We start from the raw sequence: 18,434 nt of genomic DNA on the forward strand, positions 1-18,434 counted from the left end.
ATCCCTCAGTGAGGGGTCTGCGAATTCAAACTTGTCAGCCACTCCTCTGCAAGTTCGGTCATAAACCACACTGTCCAAAAAGATGAGAACGGGAGCACAGGACATCAGTTTAGTGCAGTTCATAAAAAGACTCCACCAACAGCTCCCGTTGGCCTTACCTTGTCAATTAGCACAGCCAGAGGCTTTCCCCAGCAGATACTTCATAGAAAATTATGAACTACACAACACTGACAGCTACCCCTAGGATTAATTATGTTCCCTCCAGAGCACAGAGGATGCCGCTGAGGCAGGGCAGTGGGATGCCCCAGGCTGACCTGTACCATGGTGCAATGAAGCTGTAGCAACTTTCTGCATACGACCACTCCAGCTGAGTGATGCAATCACTATGCACATGCAAATGTACAAACACATCCTAATTGGAGGCTTCCAGCCTCCAGAAGAGACTGAAATGTCTGTTTCAAAATATCTTTGTTTTGCAAGGAGGCATCACTCAATGTATGTGATCTTCACTGTCGGTGCACAGTTACCAGTTTCCGTTCACAGACCAGCAAAGCGACTGCACGTCTGCAGTGGCCGCACCTACAAACAGTAGTGAAAATGCCATAATTTAAACACCGTATAAAAAAGCTCAATTGAGATGGCTGACCACAGTACCAGAAGCATTCTGTTCTGAATTGGACAAAATCTGCTAGAATTACAAGTAGGTGGTCACATTAATGCTGTTAATATATTTACAGTAATCGTAAATGTCAACTGATGCTTTAAAATGCTTTCATCAAAGATTTCTAAATCTACTACATCTGTGTTAATCCTCAATTAATATGTTTTTAATATGCAATGGGGCTTTTATTAGCAGAACAAATAACTGTCATATTAAATCTAAATTAAATGCATAGTTGGGACTCTAATTTAAAATGTTACTCTTAAATCTTTCAGACAACAAGACTTATGGCTAAATTAATCTCAAATACTATGTGTCATTGGCAATAATTTTATAATGCACCAATGCCTCAGTCTTAATTACACGCCAGGGCACTTTAACTCAAAAATGGGAGAAGTTCAACAAAACTTTAGCCTCTTCACCCAGGCATCTCCACCTCCTTCAGAGGAAAATTCAAACACACAGGAGAACGCCTTGAATCTTCAAATTATATCCGGTTCTGCTCATTGACTTGGATGGGATAGTGTGCCAAAACTATTTAATTAATCGTGGATGTTAATCACTGTATTAATGACATGAGGTAGAATCCATGTCAGTGGCAGAACGTAACATATATATTCTGTGAACAATTCGTTATGATGAGATAAAGAACAACGTATTCGGTTTAAATACCTTGACTGAAAAAAACCTCAAGCATGGTTCAATTAATTACTCAACTAATTACTCTTGTTCCAATAACAGACATTGACTTGCTCCACATTACTATATATTTGAATTTTAGACTTACTGCTGCTAATAAAATTAGTACTTAGCTTAGATCTAATATAAAAAGAATTAATGCACATCCAGGAGATATTCAGCATTTAGCAATATCTTATTTTTGTAACATTAGTCAGTTGTCTGTCTTTTTCCTTTCCAAATTATCTATCACACTGCCTGCAAAATCACAAATTATTTTTTCAGGATATTTCCAATCCAAGTGTAAGTTAGTCAAAAATAGTTAGGAGTGGGGAGAAGAGGAGGCAATTTCTTTCATGAAAAATGTACATTAAAAACTTTCGCAAGAAACACTCTAAAATGAAGACAGATGATAGCTTATTTTCCTAACTCAAAAACCTATTTATGCTTTAAAAAAAAGGTTTCATTTCTAAAACATACGGATATCAGTGGAAACAAAATATAAATTTCCATTGTGTTCAGAAGCTCCACATGGGGGGGGAGGGGGGAAATATGTGAAAAACTATTTCTAACCAGATCCTAGTTATGTCAAAGACTTTCATTTTCCAGTCAAAAATTTTGACCATTTTTAACAGATGATAAAAGTGTTAAAGGATTTTACAACATGTTTGTATCTGGTCCTTACACTACACCAACTTTCTTGCCTAGCATCTAGACACTACAGTTCATGTGTTATTAAAAAAAAAACAAAACAAAACAAAAGACAAAGAGACACAAGCATTTACTCCAACAAGATTATGTTATGTCTAAAATTAAATTATAAAGAACAAGAGTAACTACCAATATGTGGATGTGTGGAAAAAAAAACACGAGGGCTGCAGTAATAAGATCACACAGCTAATTTCAGGCTCCAGTGCCTTACAGCTTCTGGGAGGCAGGACTTTGCCTGCAGAGGGAGTGACCAGGGAAGAAAGATCTAAGATTGGGCTGGAAAGCTTTTAAGAACCATTTCTCTCAGTGTGTTTTTTCATTTATGCTCAGCCTCTCCCAGAGTTACACTGTACAGGGAAGTGAAGATGAGGGAGAGGAAGCAAAAGATATCTTCAAAAATTTGCTACCTGTTTCCAAACATTGAAAGAGGCAGAATTGCATTTGTTTCCTGGGACAGTGTTCACCTCATGCTTCCTTCAGCACACTCAGGCATCTCTAGCTCTTATGTACATATTTTCAGACCTCTAAAACACCACTGAACCCTGATTAATTCTGATTAATTGTCCAAAGACTGAATCAATAATAAATGAGCTAATTACAACCAGTTGTCCCTGTGGGACTGTCACAAGGCTGATAAAGATCAGCCAGTTGCAGGAACAAGCCATCACAGAGCCTTACTCTTCCCTAAAGAACAATTTACGTTTACACTAAACCTCAAATTGCCACTGATGGATAACATGCTAAATGTACGTACCTTAGTCTCTACAAGAATCATAAAATATTTAGCTCCACAATATTGGCCAAAGGAACAGAGGGAGAACCACAGCAGAGCCGTGCTCCTGCTCCTGTCTCTGCCCCATCAGCCACATGGAGTACATGGAATAGGATAGTAGAGGTGCTGGACCATCTTCAGCCTGCTTCAACCCACAGAAGACAGTGTCTCCTTTTGAAAAAAAAAAGAAAAAAAAAGTATGATAAATGTATAGGGAAAAAATAATTTTGAAATATCATGTCCCAGTGTTCAGACGGGGATAAGATAGATGTATAGATTTTCATGTCTTGCACATTGTATTGCTAGTATAAATCATGACAGCAGTGAATTAAGACATAAAGGGGAAAGAAAGAGAGAGAGAGAGACTAGAAAAAGAAAAGGTGGTCTCATGAGCCAGGGACGGTGGAACAAATTCACTGCTGCAGGAACAAAAACACCGGAGAGAGCGAGTGCTTCTTTCAAAGGAGCTTTACCCACCTGCAGCACAATGCAGCTTGGTCCATTGACTCTTCCCAACTTAAAGCAATTTCTCAAAGCTGAACTGCCAGTATGTTCTCTGCCTCCAGGAAAAATGAGAAGCATTACTATGAACAGCTTTCTGAGGTTTCTGATACATGTCAAGGTCACACATACGTATATGACTGTTTGCGGTAAGGTATTGTTACTAACTGGCATCTTTTCCTTTACAGAAATGCTCAAATGCTCCAGAGTTTTTAATGATGTGCTTTGACTGTGCTTCTCCATAGATGAAAAAGAGGAGAAGTAACATGAAAGAACTCCTTCAGCAGTGAGAGCTGGAGGATCGGCTCAGTAGTAGAGCAGGAGCATTGCCTGGAGAATACCTGCAGAGCCCCTAATGTGTTGCTAGCCCTGGATGTGCACAGAAAGATTTGGAAACCTTTCCTTGCACATTTTCTGTATGCATCTGTTCTCCTTCCAGCTCTTCCAGATGAGGAACTATTGTCCAGTGACTTCAAGGTTGAAGGCTGTTCCAACTTTACTCTGTCACAAAACTGCTGTATGACATTAAACGACAAAGGAGAAACAAAAGTGTGCCATGCCTGGGCCTCAGGTTTCTCAGCACATGTTTCATAACTATTGTTATGCAAATACCTCCAAAATTTAAACAATGTGCACACTTTCTGTGTTCCCTTTTCATGATATATCCTACATTTTAGGGAATTCCATAACAGTAAATTTTAGGCAAATATTCTTTATTAATAGTTTATAATTAATATTAGTTTATAACTAACACTAATTGAAAGATAAAAATGTAAGATAAATGTTACTGAGTAGTGATTTTTGAAATCAGGCCCCTAGTCACATTGAGTTGTTTATGCATCTGATCAGCATGATCAGTAAAAGATCAACAATTGCTCAGCAATAATTCTTTACAAAAAACACCAAGGAAGTGGACAAAGTACTGGACTGGACTCCTCACAAAGAAAAAAAGCTCAAATCTGTAAAAGGAATTATTCACGGAGATCTTATACAAATTGGAAAAAACAGATACCTGGCAAAACATAGTCAGAGTAAATCTAGTTACCTCGTAAATGCTTCAAGATCTTCAGTTGCCAGGTGCAACCATGATGCAAAATATTACTGTGATTCATTTGTTCTAATGGCACATGTGCAGTAAGAAGTTAAGCAAGTGTTTTGTAATAAAAGTTTCCAAGTGGCTATATATGCTGTATTTAACTGGTCCATAACCAAACTTATTTTCAGAGTTCATGGTAGCAAATTTGGCGTAAAAGTTTAGATTGATCATAAAAAGCAAAAATAGGAATGTTTACCTATATTGTGCCAAATCATAGCGGTTATGCTCATTCTTAGAGAGCAAAGAGTGGCAAGCATCTGACACCGCTGTGCAAAGCGTCAAGCATCAACTATATGGATCCCTCAATTTTTCCCTCAGAAAGGGAAGAAACAAGAATCTGGAAGACTCATTCATTTTTTCAGACCAGGCATCCTTCCAGGCTTTTCTGGAAATGTACATTTTCTTTTGCTCAAGCCAATGAAGCTTCATCGAGGAGACAAAAATCCCTCCTCCCAGCCAGTGCAGCCACTGGGCCCTTTTCCACACGGAGTGCCCTTTCTGCAGGTGGAACAGCCATTGATGTCCCATGTGTGGCTCCTCCACTGACAAGTGAGGAGCAAGCAGTGAGGAGTTTCCACTGAGGAGTACAGATCAGAGGCAGTGATTTTCTTCAGCTTGTTTAAGAATTTGAAGACTTTTCCCCAGAGCCTAGTTATCGAGAAAAATAGCAAGAAACAAGGAATGCCACAAACACTTTGTCAACTTCAGATCTTTCTGGCTTAAAGATGTTAGAGAGCGCTGTTTCCAGCTACGTCAGGCCAGTGCAATGGTTTTACTGATAGAAAGAGGAGGAACAATCTGTTCCAATTCAAATGCATTGTGTTCCATAGAAAGCTGGATTTTTGCCCAGAAGAAATCCTACATGGGAATGTTTTAACAGCATTTAAAAAATGCCTAGTAGGTCTGACTTACCAGCATGTACTGTATTTCCACAGAATTAGAGACGTGTAATAGTTTGGTTTGTTGATGTGGCTGGTTATTCAGAACAAACCAAAACCTCTTCAAGATGTGCTTAGAAAGCATAGAAAAATCTGTCTGCAAACACAGCTTTCTAAAAAACACAGCTACTGTGGTGCAGACATGGAGTAAGTATCTCTGTGCCACAGATCAAGGAATCGAGGTGCAGCTTGTGAATTCTCTCTGAGATCATGGACTTTTTGTACATTGAAACCCTCATGAATATTTGCTATAAGTCCTTGCCCTGTATTTTTTTTGAGTGGTGGCTACATCTCTGTCTCAGAATAGATTGCTCAGTCAGGACTATCAGCACCAGCATCGATCTTGACTAGGAGGAACAAAATTATAAAGAAACATTTTTCTCCAAGGGCTTTGAGGAAGGGAGCAGGGCAAGGGAAAGCAGGAGATGAGATGAATCTCAGGCAGGAGAGGGAGATCAGAAGGCATTTGCTTGTACTGCAGGGCACCCTTTTTCCTGCAGGAAAGCTAACAGAGCTGATCATAGGGAACGCTGGGCTGCAGATGTTAGGAAAAGAACAACTCCGTGCTTCTGGGATCTCAGCTCAGAAAGCAGTCCTAGAAAGACTCCATGCCACAAAAATGTTCCTAGAAATCCAGATCGGAGACAATCCCTGGACTCTGTCCAGATTAAAACAGCTTGAAGACACGTGGCTCCAATTTGGGGGATACACCCAGAGTGGGCTGGTATGTATCCAAGAGGGAGAGGCTGAGCAGGCTGTGACAGCTCATGATTAATAGCTGTTGCCTTGCAGCACCTGGTAAGTGCTTTGAAGACACTGGAGACTGAACAGTGCAGAGAGTTTCCACAGTGAAGATCTGGTCCTTTTCCTTGGTATTTTACTCACAAAACAATCTAGCCTTTCCTAGGTGAACATCCCCCTGTCTTTGTGGTACATGTCAGGAAGCACCCAAGAAAATGCAATACTGTTGGAAAACTCTCATAATGAAATATTCAAGCCTCTTGTTTACTTTCTCATGCTTTCACAATGTGAATGAATGCTAGCCATTCACCATACAGAAAATTGTCATATTTGTGCAGATATTTTCCCCCATGTTTATTTTTTGCCCATCTAACAGAGAGCTCGTCTCAACATTTCCATTATATATCAGTTAGGGTGGTTTGTGACATCTTATTTTCAGTGGGTCAACAAACTTCTGATTTCAAGGGAAACAAAACCAAAACCCAACAAACCTTATCTAATGAGAATGCATGTGGATGGCTTTATGCCAGGGAACCTCAAATTTTCTCTTTTCTTGCCATTTTTGGCAAATTATTTGGAAGCAAGATTTCTGCTTGCTAGTATCACATTAGAGAGCACTGAAGGGGTGGCTACAATGAAACTGTCTGGAAAGAAACAAAAAACTGTTTCTGATGTAGCATCCAAAGAGACAAAACAGCTAAAAATGGAAACAGGGACCGTTACTAGATTATGGATATGTCTTTTCTCACGGGCTTCCCTGGAGTGAGAGCTGCACAGAATCCAGCTGTCCCAGCTTCAGTGCAGCCTAAAGCTAGTCAAAAATACCCTCCTCATGTCCAAAATCTTTCACTTGCTGCTGAGTTGGTTACAAGACTCATTTTAAGATCCTGTTGATTTTTAAAGCAGTGCTCAATTTAGGCTTCCATATAACTAAATGAGGTTTTGGTTCCCTGTTGCCCAGGTCATGTTCTGTACTTGGTAGATATTGGGCTGCAGCTTATAGAGAAACACCATAGTGCTATAAATCATTAAGTGTCAGAGTCTTTTCGTATTATGTCCAGCAGCCCTGGAACATACTGCTTGCAGAGATTCAGGAAACATCAATTCTGTAAATACTGTCACATCAAGGTTAAAAGCATATTTCAACAATAATTTCTTCTCTAATCCTCATAGTAGTAATTATTTTGGACTTCAATCATAATATGTCCCGTTATTTTCAACACAGAGAGCATAGTTTTAGACGTGTATGTGTTGCAGTCAAAGCGAGGTTGCATGAAATAAAGGGAAAATTTCCCATACAGCCTGTCACATGGAGTCCAAGGAGACTTTATTTCTGAACTGAAAAGATTTCCACACGTTTTCCTGGTCTGGTTTGCATGGAACTCACAAGCAGCAACACTCATGGTGCTGCAACTGCAGAACCTAATATTCACACAGGCAAAAGCACCCTTTGTCATTGTTCATTGCGAATTCAAATGCATTGCCTGAGACATCACATGAGGTCATAAAAACCCACAGCTATTAACTTATAGACAACAATTACTGAATCTGACCTGAACACAGCATACAAAGTCATAGGACTGCAGATAATCAAATCAGACTTTTCTGTGAATACAGAAGGCAGATATTTCCAAAAACAAACCAAGGGTCAGGCCCAGAGCACATGGGAATGATGTAAAATGAAATTAATGGGAACCAAAGAAAAAGGCAGACCACTCCCACTCTCCCTTAAACGTGCAGATGGCTTTTCCAGACATGGGAGCTGCCTCAGAGAGCTACACCGAGCTACACCCGCTCGCTCCAGCCTGGGGACCACAGAGGACAGGCTTCGGTCTGAGGGCGCAAGAGGAGCCTGCTGCGGGGACTTCCTTCTTGGTTTGGCTGCGGTGCCAACCATTAGGGCTGGCTCAGGCTTTATGCCCAATCCAGGTACCCTGGAACTCAGAGAAGTTTTGACATTTCCCACACAGCCTTTTGGAAGAAAACTAGACCCCAAATTTTGAAACACTTCAAACTGCTGCTAGAACTAAGTTTTTTTCTCATTAATTGTGGAAAATCACAGCATGTTATCTATTGGCTTTGGTCCAGTAATAACATATTGTGGGCTCCTCTTTGCTGGCCCTGGAGAAAAGAGATATCAATGATGTAAACATATTTCCCACTGAAAACATTGAAGATTTTGCCATGACAAAGTTAAAAATAAAATTGTCCTGAAAAAAAATCTGTGAAGGGTAACACACATACACAGAAAACCAAGAAAAAAGGTGTAGCATCCCTGCTATACATAGGTTTTTCCAACTGAAATGAGGAAAAAAAAAAAAAGAAAAAAAAAAGACACTTCCCATTTCATACCCACTTCTGAGAAATCATTTCCCTCCAATTCAGGTTGACCTTCTGAATCATACCTGGATGTGATTATCCCCTCAAGGACCCAGAAGAAATAATATACCATGGGTGTCACACAAAAATGACTAGCCTTTACCTGGCCCGTCCCACTCAGCTTTGCCTTTGCTATTGACAAAACATCATTACGAAAAAGGTCAAAATAACAAATTGCTAGAATATTAGAAGAAGATATTTTCTAGTCAAGAGATTCATTTTCCCTGCAACATAAACACTAACATATGCTACAACATACCCACAACAAGAAAGCTAAATGTTAGCATCTACATAATAAAAATACAAATTTGCCAAAGGTCTGTGCACACTTACATAAACTAACAACACGTGAGCCAGGGAGTCTCACACAAGTACTAGAGCATATGGTAAATTACAGTGGGAAGCGAGGCAGGCCATTAGATCTTCAGATTAATTGTGATTATTTACATACTTGCCTCCTATTCTTTCTTTCTCTCTGCTTTCATGTTCTGTAACACTGTCCCAGACTTCTAAAATTAAAGCAAAACAGTATCAAAAGGCAGCGTTTTCTCAGTGCTGGAGACGGGCTCTGCCGAAAAGGACCCTGAAGACCCGGCTCTGTGAATTCGCATGCCAAAGCCAAGTCAGGCCCTTTTTCCCTCTGCAGAGGTGACACATCCACTGCAGCCCATTTCACAGGCATCCCCATTTATCTCCACGAGGGAAGATAAGCTTTGGTAGGTCTCGCTGCCTCCGTTTGGTGCTGGTCTATAGGCTCTAACCAGTGCGGACAGCACGGCCCTGTCAGGCCGCAGCTGGGGAACAGGAACAAGCGGCAGCAGATGGGAGCAGCCCCAGCGCAGGTGCCAGAGCACCTGGCCCAGCCCCAGCTGTCACCACCGCAGCGCCCGGCCTCTCCCCTGCCAACAAAGATGTTACCGGCATCACCGTGGACGGACTAAGAAAAGCAGGCGATTCACAGCAGAGTTGACCAAAGGGAATTTTGCTGTTCAAAATACACTGAGAGGATATCTGCAATGCAGCTCTAGCAGGCCAATGTATTTAATGAAGCAGCAGCACAGCGGTTTCCGTGTCATTTGCGCTTTCTGCTAGCAAAATCTTCCCCCATCCCCCCCCTTTTTTTTTTTCATTTTAATCCCTCTAGAGGTTTGTGTGCGAGAGAGGAGACACTGGCACTTGCAGCTGAGCAGGGGCTCATCAGCTGGCTGTGGCCCGGCTGCATTGCACTGTGGTCTGCTGCCCTGCCTGTCACAGCAAGGGAGAGACTCACAATGGCTGATGGTCCTAAAGCAGTATCTGGATCTGAGCAGCCCAGGCTTGATCGATACGTTTCACAGCTCCCCCCCGGCTGCTCTCCTGCATGAAAGGGGACAGCTAGGGCCTGCTCAACAACGCACCGGGCAGCTCGGCGGGCGAACGGACGGTCCTGGCGCCCTGACAGAGTGGGCCCAGCTGTGCAAATGTGGGCAGCCCCTTTCCCACATCCTGCCAGTCTTCCAGAGCTAGCTCCGCAAGGCCGGCCGGCCGCGGCACCTGTCGTCTCACATTAAAGCCGGGGACGTTTGAGGGACGGAGTGAAATTGAAGCTGCAACCTGAGTGGGGCTGAGCCATCCCCCACGGGCGCTGTTGAATGGTGACTCCTCTGTAAGGGACAGCCTGGGCTGCTGCAAGCAGGACATCGCTTTTCCACATGTGCACGCATCCCACCTCTGCAGACCCGATGGGTGGAAAGCACCGGCCTCGCAGCCACCGCCAGCAGAGTTTCAGCTCTGGCTCCTTTCACCCAAACAGCCCCTTTGAGAGGGTATCAGCTCCAATTTAACATCAGCCCGCTCACACATCCCTAGCTTTCCAACTTCTTTCTTCCTCTCTTCCTTCATACATATATACAGAGAGATACAGATCTAGATGTATATTTTAAAAGCCCACTGATTTAGATGAGCGCAGACATATAATCAATTCCTGAGCCTATGGTCTAACCACACCTTTATATGGCTTATAATAGAAAAGTCAGTAGTAAAATTAAAAGTGTTGTTAACTTCCAAACAGCACTTTCTGTTGTTTTATGTTTGGCATAACTGACCAAATGGGACATGTTCACTTTTAATGGTGGTTTTATTTATTTTTCCTACAGTATTTCTTTAGTACTTTTTCCTTTTATATGACATATTAATACATAATTCAGTGGTTTTATGTCTCCCTGCACAGTCTGCATGATTTCTTGTGCTATTGAACAGTACTATTTATGACCAAATGGCCAAAATGTCTTTTTTTATTAATCTTTTCTGGTCATGGGTTTGCTTGTTTGTTGTTTTGTTTTCTTGCCATTTTCTGAGCCTGCCAGAGTGCTCAACTCCCCAATTTCCCTGTCTGGAACAGCTCACCCCAAAGGGTCAGAATCTGCATGTTTACCAAGAAAAGTCAGTCAGCCGACAGAGGTTGAAAATACAGCAGAGGCATCAATGTTCACAGAGCTGTTATCAGTAAAGGTCCTCTTGCATTACTGTGACACATGAGGGGATGCACATGAGCATGTAAGCCAGATGCCCTTTAACTCTAAGGCCAGCAGCACCATTGCCCGTTCCCAAGCCGGCCACCCCCAGGCACCAGTCCCCTTCAGTCTTGCCGTGCCACCTTGCTGGGGCACTGAAATCAACATAGCACCACAGGCTGCAAGCCCAGCTCGGTGGGCAGGTGGCCGGACTGCATGCAGTAGCCTCAGTGCAAAGAAACCAAGCACCACTTCCTTTGTAAACATTTGTTTCAAGCATGTGCCACTTGGTTATCAGCGTCTAGTGTGCACTTTTTAATTGAGTAATTACTTTATCCATAGGTTAAGCACTCACTGAATCCACTCATTATATCACCACGCAATCAGTACATGGTGTATATCCTTAAATGCCATTTCTGGGATATTTTCCATCTGTACATCCTCCTCAGGCAATAGCAGAGGACATAGAGACCTTCATTAGCCCTTTGATGGACTACAGACATCCTGATTGTTAGTCTATTATCTAACTGCTTATCAGTCACATTCTCAAGCTCTCATTATTTTACTTTCACACTGCTGTAATTAGCCTCTGCATTTTTCAGGCACTCGTAGTCTTGCTTCAGCCTACACACACAGATTGTACAGAAAGGAGGTTCAAATACTGATGCCATAAATGCAAACCTTTTAAAGGTGACCTGTAAAGGACTGCTGATAAAAGCAGCTGGGAAGTTTCTTTTGTGTTTGTTTTCATTTCCTTCGGGTATAGGCTGCATCTCCTCCAAGCCCTCTGAATGTTGCCAGGGAACAAATCCTGCTCAACTACCTGGTGCAAATAATTTCATTGATGTAAGGTAGCTGCTCACAAAAGGTGAGCAGGATTCAGCCGGACTCAGGTAAGGAAGATGCTTTCTTCCTTGTTCCATTCCTTGCAGGTATCTTTTCTCTCTTTTTTTCCATATTTTTAAGGGATGCTCTCAAATTTTGTTCTTCAGAACATACCTTCCAACCTAGAGACAACAATGCGAATTATTTGGAAACAGTAGGGAGAAATCTGTCCACTGCTTTCTCCAAGGTCTCAGGTTTCCTTCTCATAACCAAGCTTTTATGATAATAAGATATGATGCTGGACAGTCCATTGCACCTTGAAAGGCCTGCAATGGTAACGGCAAGCGTGAACATACAAACAGGACTTTAATTACTGTCAATGCAGGAGGAGCTGCTACCTTGCGATCTGACTCTGTCCACCGGCAGTCCCTCTCGGTTTTCTTGTGGAACAGTGGAAAAACTACTAAGCAAAATATGCTGCTGCTAAGGAACAGACTCATCATCAGCACTGTGAAACTCACAGTAAACAAGAAACTCAGCAAATTAAGAGCAGCCATTTCTTCACTTCTTCCACATGTGTTGCTCCTCTAAGGAGGCTGGATTCTTGTGAAGTCCATTCCCAGTGTCTTGTGTCTTTCTTTTGGCTCTACTGACTTCTTTTGAAATAATTTCTCAGTTTTCCCAGGATCTCACCAGTTCCCAGGGATCAATTCTCAATGTAGTTTTCCTCTCTCAGTCCAAACCACCTGCATCTTTCAGTGCATCACGCCTCCTGTTCTCCCCACACTGGAGCTCACCCCAGTTTACACAATTCTATGAGCTGATATTTCAAGTATTCCTCTCCTTATGAAATTGAAGCAACCTCCAGCTCATTTCATTAGCTATGTTTCACCTTATTCAGCAATAAGCATCTGCCAGCACAGAGAACAAGGTGTGGAATATAGATAAAACCATGAGATAAATTCAGTTTACGTCTCTATATTTCAAGAAAACAAATCATGTTTATTATTTCATTTATATAATGCATCCTCCCTACCATGCTCACCGCTATGTTTCTATTGTTAATACTATCAAAGGTAGTGACCTACATCTGGGCATTCCAGCACCATGTTGCTCAAATTTTAAATGCTTTTTATGGAAGCCACTTGCATAGCTGTAATTGTGGTCTGCCAGGGGGTTCATCACTCTGCCATAAAAATTTGCCCCAGGCTGAACACAGCTAAAAGGCACTCCTTTTCCCACACCAGTACTATGCAGAAGCAGAGTATCGGCCTCAGTTTATCACCTCTTCACCTTCAGTATACCGCTAGAGAGCATTAGAAGTAGAGCAGGCAGCAGCCCCTGCAGCAGGGTGCCACTACCTCCCAGTCTAAGATCATGCTTTTAGTCTCACATAACTTTGCTCAATTTTGCTGTTGAGGCTTAAGACTTTGGAGGTGAGTTGCTGTATCTTAGAAACTGAAAAGCCATGTTAAAATTTTCGCAGAGGTGATTTCAGCTGTTGTCACAAATGACATAAAAGAAAACAGTATTGTTTTGCTAGTAATGACAATGGTCCCCTCCTCTTGCATCCCTCCTCCACAAGGTGCGGGACTGCTCCACTGAGAGACCTTAGCAGCACTCTGTGTTTTACTGCAGGGATCAGTTGGCTTGACAGAGAGAGAAAAGCATCACCCAGGAATAAGAGAGGTGCCTTTTGCTATTACCATGAAAATCCACACACATTTGGCCAAGTTATAAACCACAGGTGGTCACTAACTGTGTGTTCCTCATTTTCTGGATGCCTGACTTGAAACCCTGGGGGCTGATTTGCAAAGTGCTGAGTGCTGGAAGCTGTAATTGAAGTCTCTGGGAGCTGTGCTTTGAACATATATTGCGCTATAAAAACACTAAGTACTCAGAAACATCAAACTGGGGCCCCAAAATCGGTGGGTCCTTTGACCTTAATCTCCCTGTGACTCAGCTCCCAATCTGTAAAATGGGAATACTGTCACCCTCTTGTCTCACAGGGGTGCTGTGAATTTAAATCCACATGTGTCTATAAAGTATTCAAATGTTCTGCTGAGAGCATAGCTGAAACACCCAAGAGCAAATCAATAATTTTGTATTCAGTACACTGTTTGGATGGTGTGAGGTAAATAAGGCCTGGGCCACACTTTGAATGATACGGCCAGATGTCTCTGAGCATCATGCAGCAGGGAAAAAAAAAAGAAGTATAAGCTCATGTAATTAAAGACTGTCTTGTAATGTGTTTACACAGGGGACCAGAGTTGCGGTTATGTGGGCAACTTTAGCTTTGGCATTTCCAGAGCAAGAAAAATAACATTGCTACTGAGGGATGGTGTACAGTGAATTGCTGACACTCAACACTGTGCAGGAAGTAGGTGAAAAGTGCAATGATAAATACACAAAATGTGTAAGTTAAAGATCATTATTCAGGTGGGAAAGCAGAGCTAGGACACGCTGGAATGAAGGATGCCTGCAGAGCCTTTACTTACTGTCTCCGCATTAGGATACCACTCTTAATTACATAGTCGTATATTTTGCCTTGGGAACCCTTGCCTCAGCACAGACCTCATTTCTTCAATATTTTGTTTGTATTCTTCTATGTACTCGCCTAGCTCTTACTCTGCTGCACATTATTCAGTCCCTGCTATGAAGACAGAACTATTAACTTCTGTGTGAGTTCCTTATGGCTCTGGCACTAATTCACAGTTAATTTACTTCCACGGTACATAGAGGCAAGTCACGGGCATATTAAGCCAAAAGGAACCGCTAATTTGGGACTTGATTTGATTTTTCAGAGGAGGTGGAAGGCTTTGCCAATCGATGCGGTGGCTATTTGCTGGTGGCAGACAAATCCTGAAACTCAAGGACCTGAGATGCTATTCCAGGTACTCTGGAGCAGGGAGGGAGGCATTTGCTGTGATGGACACAGATAACTCCGTATTTACTGACACAACACATGACCTTCTTGCTCATTTCTGCTCTAATCTGTCCAGCCTCTCCCTCACAGTCCCCCTCTCTTCACCAAGGTGCTTCCTTCCTCCATTCCTCAGGCACTTAAACACAGGCAATTAATTCCTGCCTGGCAAGCCAAGTCCCCAGCTCCATCCCCTGTGTATTCCTCAAAACCTGCCTGATCCTGCATGCGTTGCCCCAGCCTCCTTCCCAGCAGCATTTCAGCTCCTTTGTCTGAGCTCCTCTCTCAGCCTCCCTCTCCCCTCCAGCTTTATTTCTCCTCTGTCACCTGAGAAATGTTTACAGAGCTCATATATGTTGCAGATTTTAAAAAACTCAAGACTTTGGCTAAATTTGTCAAATCATCAGAGAGAGATACGGAGAAGATATCCCTCTAAAAACAATGGGAGCCCCCCCTAAAATACTGTCTTTCAGTCCCAACTGGTGATGGTAGGACTTTGCAAAGAAAAGTCACCAGAATTTAGCATGTACTTTTCCCTTAACCCTGCTAAAATTTGCTTGTCCTGAGAATGATGAACTTCACTCTGCAGCAAACACCCAGCAGAGAAAATTTCAGCCCAAATCAAGGTTTGGGGAATAAAAATAAATATTAAAAAAAAAAAAAAAGAAAAAAGAAAGAAAGAAAAAACCTTCTAATAAGGAGAGCTAGGCAGAGCTTGCAGCCTCGCCAGTTATTTATGCGATAGAAGCTTCCAAGTCTCAACTATGCTGTAAAAAGCAGATTTTGGAAGACACTTTTTTGGGGGTCATATCATAGGCATGTTATGTATCAGAAACATTTCATTGTACCTTATGAACAGATCCAGTTTCTTTACTGAGCTTTGGCACTTTACTACTGCACTGTGTGTCTGGAGCATCCTGAATATAATGTGTTAGAGGGTGAAAGAAGTTGTTGCCTCTTCCAGTAAGTGGCTGGGAAAAGGAGAAAAAAAAAAAAAAAAAGAAAAAAAAGAAAAAAGGAAGGTGAAAAAAAAAAAAAGAAATAGAGTTTCATCAGTAGCTTTGATGTAGCCAGCCAGCAGGATTCAATGTTACTGGAGGGCAAACACCAATATTTTGCCCCATGCTAAACTGATCACACCTGGAGCCTTTTGAATGGATCTGTATGCTACAGATGCTGTAAGATACAGTGTACCTTTCTTTTTAGCTTAAAAAAAAAAAACAAACCACCTCCTCGTTTATGAACTCAACAACTTGTTCTCCAGAGGTCACTGTGATCCATATTCTGCTTCCGACAGAGCACAACTACAACACTGGCAAAGTACTTGAGATTAATTCTAGTAGTGGGAAAAAAAAAGTCCAAGTTGTTTTCTTTTCCACACAATGGGTAATAAGAGCAGTGTGAAACTCCAGGCTTAAACTTTTCACAAGTACAAGCAAAATTTCCTATTCTGCTTGGGTCCATGAGAAGTCAGACATCGTCTCATCCTTGTCTAAATTTCTCTTTTAATTTCATGTTTTATGTGGGAAACATAAAGCCTTCAGATCTCAAAGGGAAAGCCCATCAAACCACGGATCCCCGAGGCAGCCAGCCCCGCGTGGCCTTCACACACAGGCTCGGACCCAGCCAGTCTCCAGCCTCAGCCACAAACTGGACATGGGCAAGTCTGTCTGGCACACCAAAGGGGTAGGAAATTCCTCAGATGGGGTCAGGTCCTGATACTTCCAGCCACATCAGAAATATTTCATACGAGGTCTGTCTAAATACTGAGCAATTGCGCCAAGTCAGAAACTAGTGGCTGGTCAGCTGGGCCAGATGTCTATTAAGCGCAGCCCCGGCTTTCCCTTACCCAAGTTCTGTGATTACCAGTCGTGGATATTTCTGGAGGAAGATTTGGGCTCTCGGCAGTGGCCTGGCTGCCAGTGCACCACCTGCAATGGCTGTTCACAAGCAATAAATTGTTCAGGTGTTCAGAGGGGAAATACAGGTGAGAGACAGGAGGCAGAGAGGGAACAGCTTGGCACTTCTGCATGGTGTGACGTGATGGCAGAGAAAGAAATAGTTAACCGCACAACAGATCAAGTTTTCTGTCTTTCTGCTATCTCCTTGGTTTTTTGCTTTTGTTAAGTTGGCTACTTACCCCTGTTATTGCTGCTTACATGTTCCTATGGTCCAACTCAAGCGATGTTTTATCAGCCTTCTGCTACTTATTCAAGTTACACAAGTCCCAAGGAAAGTACACAAGGGAAAGAACTTAAAGGCAAGCGCAATGCAAAATGAGTGGATGCTTTGAGTAATCGTTTCCTTGCCTTGTGGAAAATAGTCGCCCCTCTACCCTCCAACCCCGTGTCAAAATTTAACCTTAGAAATAAGGATTTCACAGAAGGAAAAACACTTAAATAACCAACTGTTTTGATGCTTCACTTCTCCAGAAATGAGCTGTTGTTTTTGATATACTTATTATACCACATGTCTTCTAAATCACAGAGCAATATTAACATCTAGCTTTTGCCATAAATTATGAACATCTAAGTAATTTTCCTGAATTTTACAAGTGCAAATGTCACCATCTCTCGATATCTGTCTCTAGTATGTATACTGATGTATGTATTTTACTTTTTTTTTCCCCTCCAGAAAAAGAAAAAAAAGAAAGAGCAAGCACTCAAAACCATCAGAACAAAGATGAGCTGCTATTAACATTACTTTCAGACTAAGCAGAAGTTTGTGATATTAGATGCCATTCCTCTTACTCCATCCCCCACTCATACCGCGTAGAGGTGATATTTGTCTTGCAACAAAAAAAGAAAAAAAAGGGGGGAGGGAAGAAAACACCGCATCTTTGAGACAAATTTTACAGCACTCTGAATGATATGTGCGCTTTTTATGTTTATGAAACCACCATCTAGCGAAAAATAGCAGCCTAATATTTTGACACGAAGGTCATTTGAAAGTTTTACTGCCTGCAAGCCCGATCCATTTTGTTGACAAAAGGCTCTCTCAGGGCTCTTTAAGGTGCCCCAGCCTGCTCGACTTTCTCTCTGTCTAGCATTTCTATTTCCCCTCCTCACCCCCTCCCACCAGACTAATTACCAGCTCATTAAGGCTGTCCTAATGAATTATGTTACAGCATTAAGAAAGGGCTTGGAATAAATGCTCATTTAGGTACGGGAGGAGGGACGGAGAGATTACTACTTTTGTCAACCTTGCCAGTTGAAGCTAACTTGATCTGACCACACTCAACACCCAGACCTCCTGCTGCTCCCCCCAAAATCATAAATATTTCAGCCGAAATGAATTTTAGATTGATATAAACATGCTCTTGGGAGGAATTGGCTTCCTAATGCCACAGAAAGAGAAATGCTCGGGAAGGTTATACTATGTGCACGTCTGAGCTTGTGCTCCGTGAGCTGTGCTGCCTGCACCTGCAAAGGGCTGAGGAGTAACAGGGAGGGCGGGATGTTCTCCCCTTTTTCAGCATGGTCAGGCAGCAAGGCAAACGGACTCAGCGCTGGCCAGCATTTATTAATGAAAAGCGCTTCTGTTGTATTTTGGATGACTTAGGAAGCTAGGCAGAAACACCTCCGTTTAACATCGCTCCACACTACATAGTGAAATTGTTCCCGTTTCTCATACAGAAGAGCCGCATTGGCTCCACAAAGAATTCTGCAACCCAGCCAAAACTGGGAGCTGCAGAGAGGAGCGACGGTATCCAGTTCA

Source organism: Gymnogyps californianus, chromosome 3 (genome assembly GCF_018139145.2).
Source record: "Gymnogyps californianus isolate 813 chromosome 3, ASM1813914v2, whole genome shotgun sequence".
In the NCBI taxonomy this organism is placed as follows: Eukaryota; Metazoa; Chordata; class Aves; order Accipitriformes; family Cathartidae; genus Gymnogyps; species Gymnogyps californianus.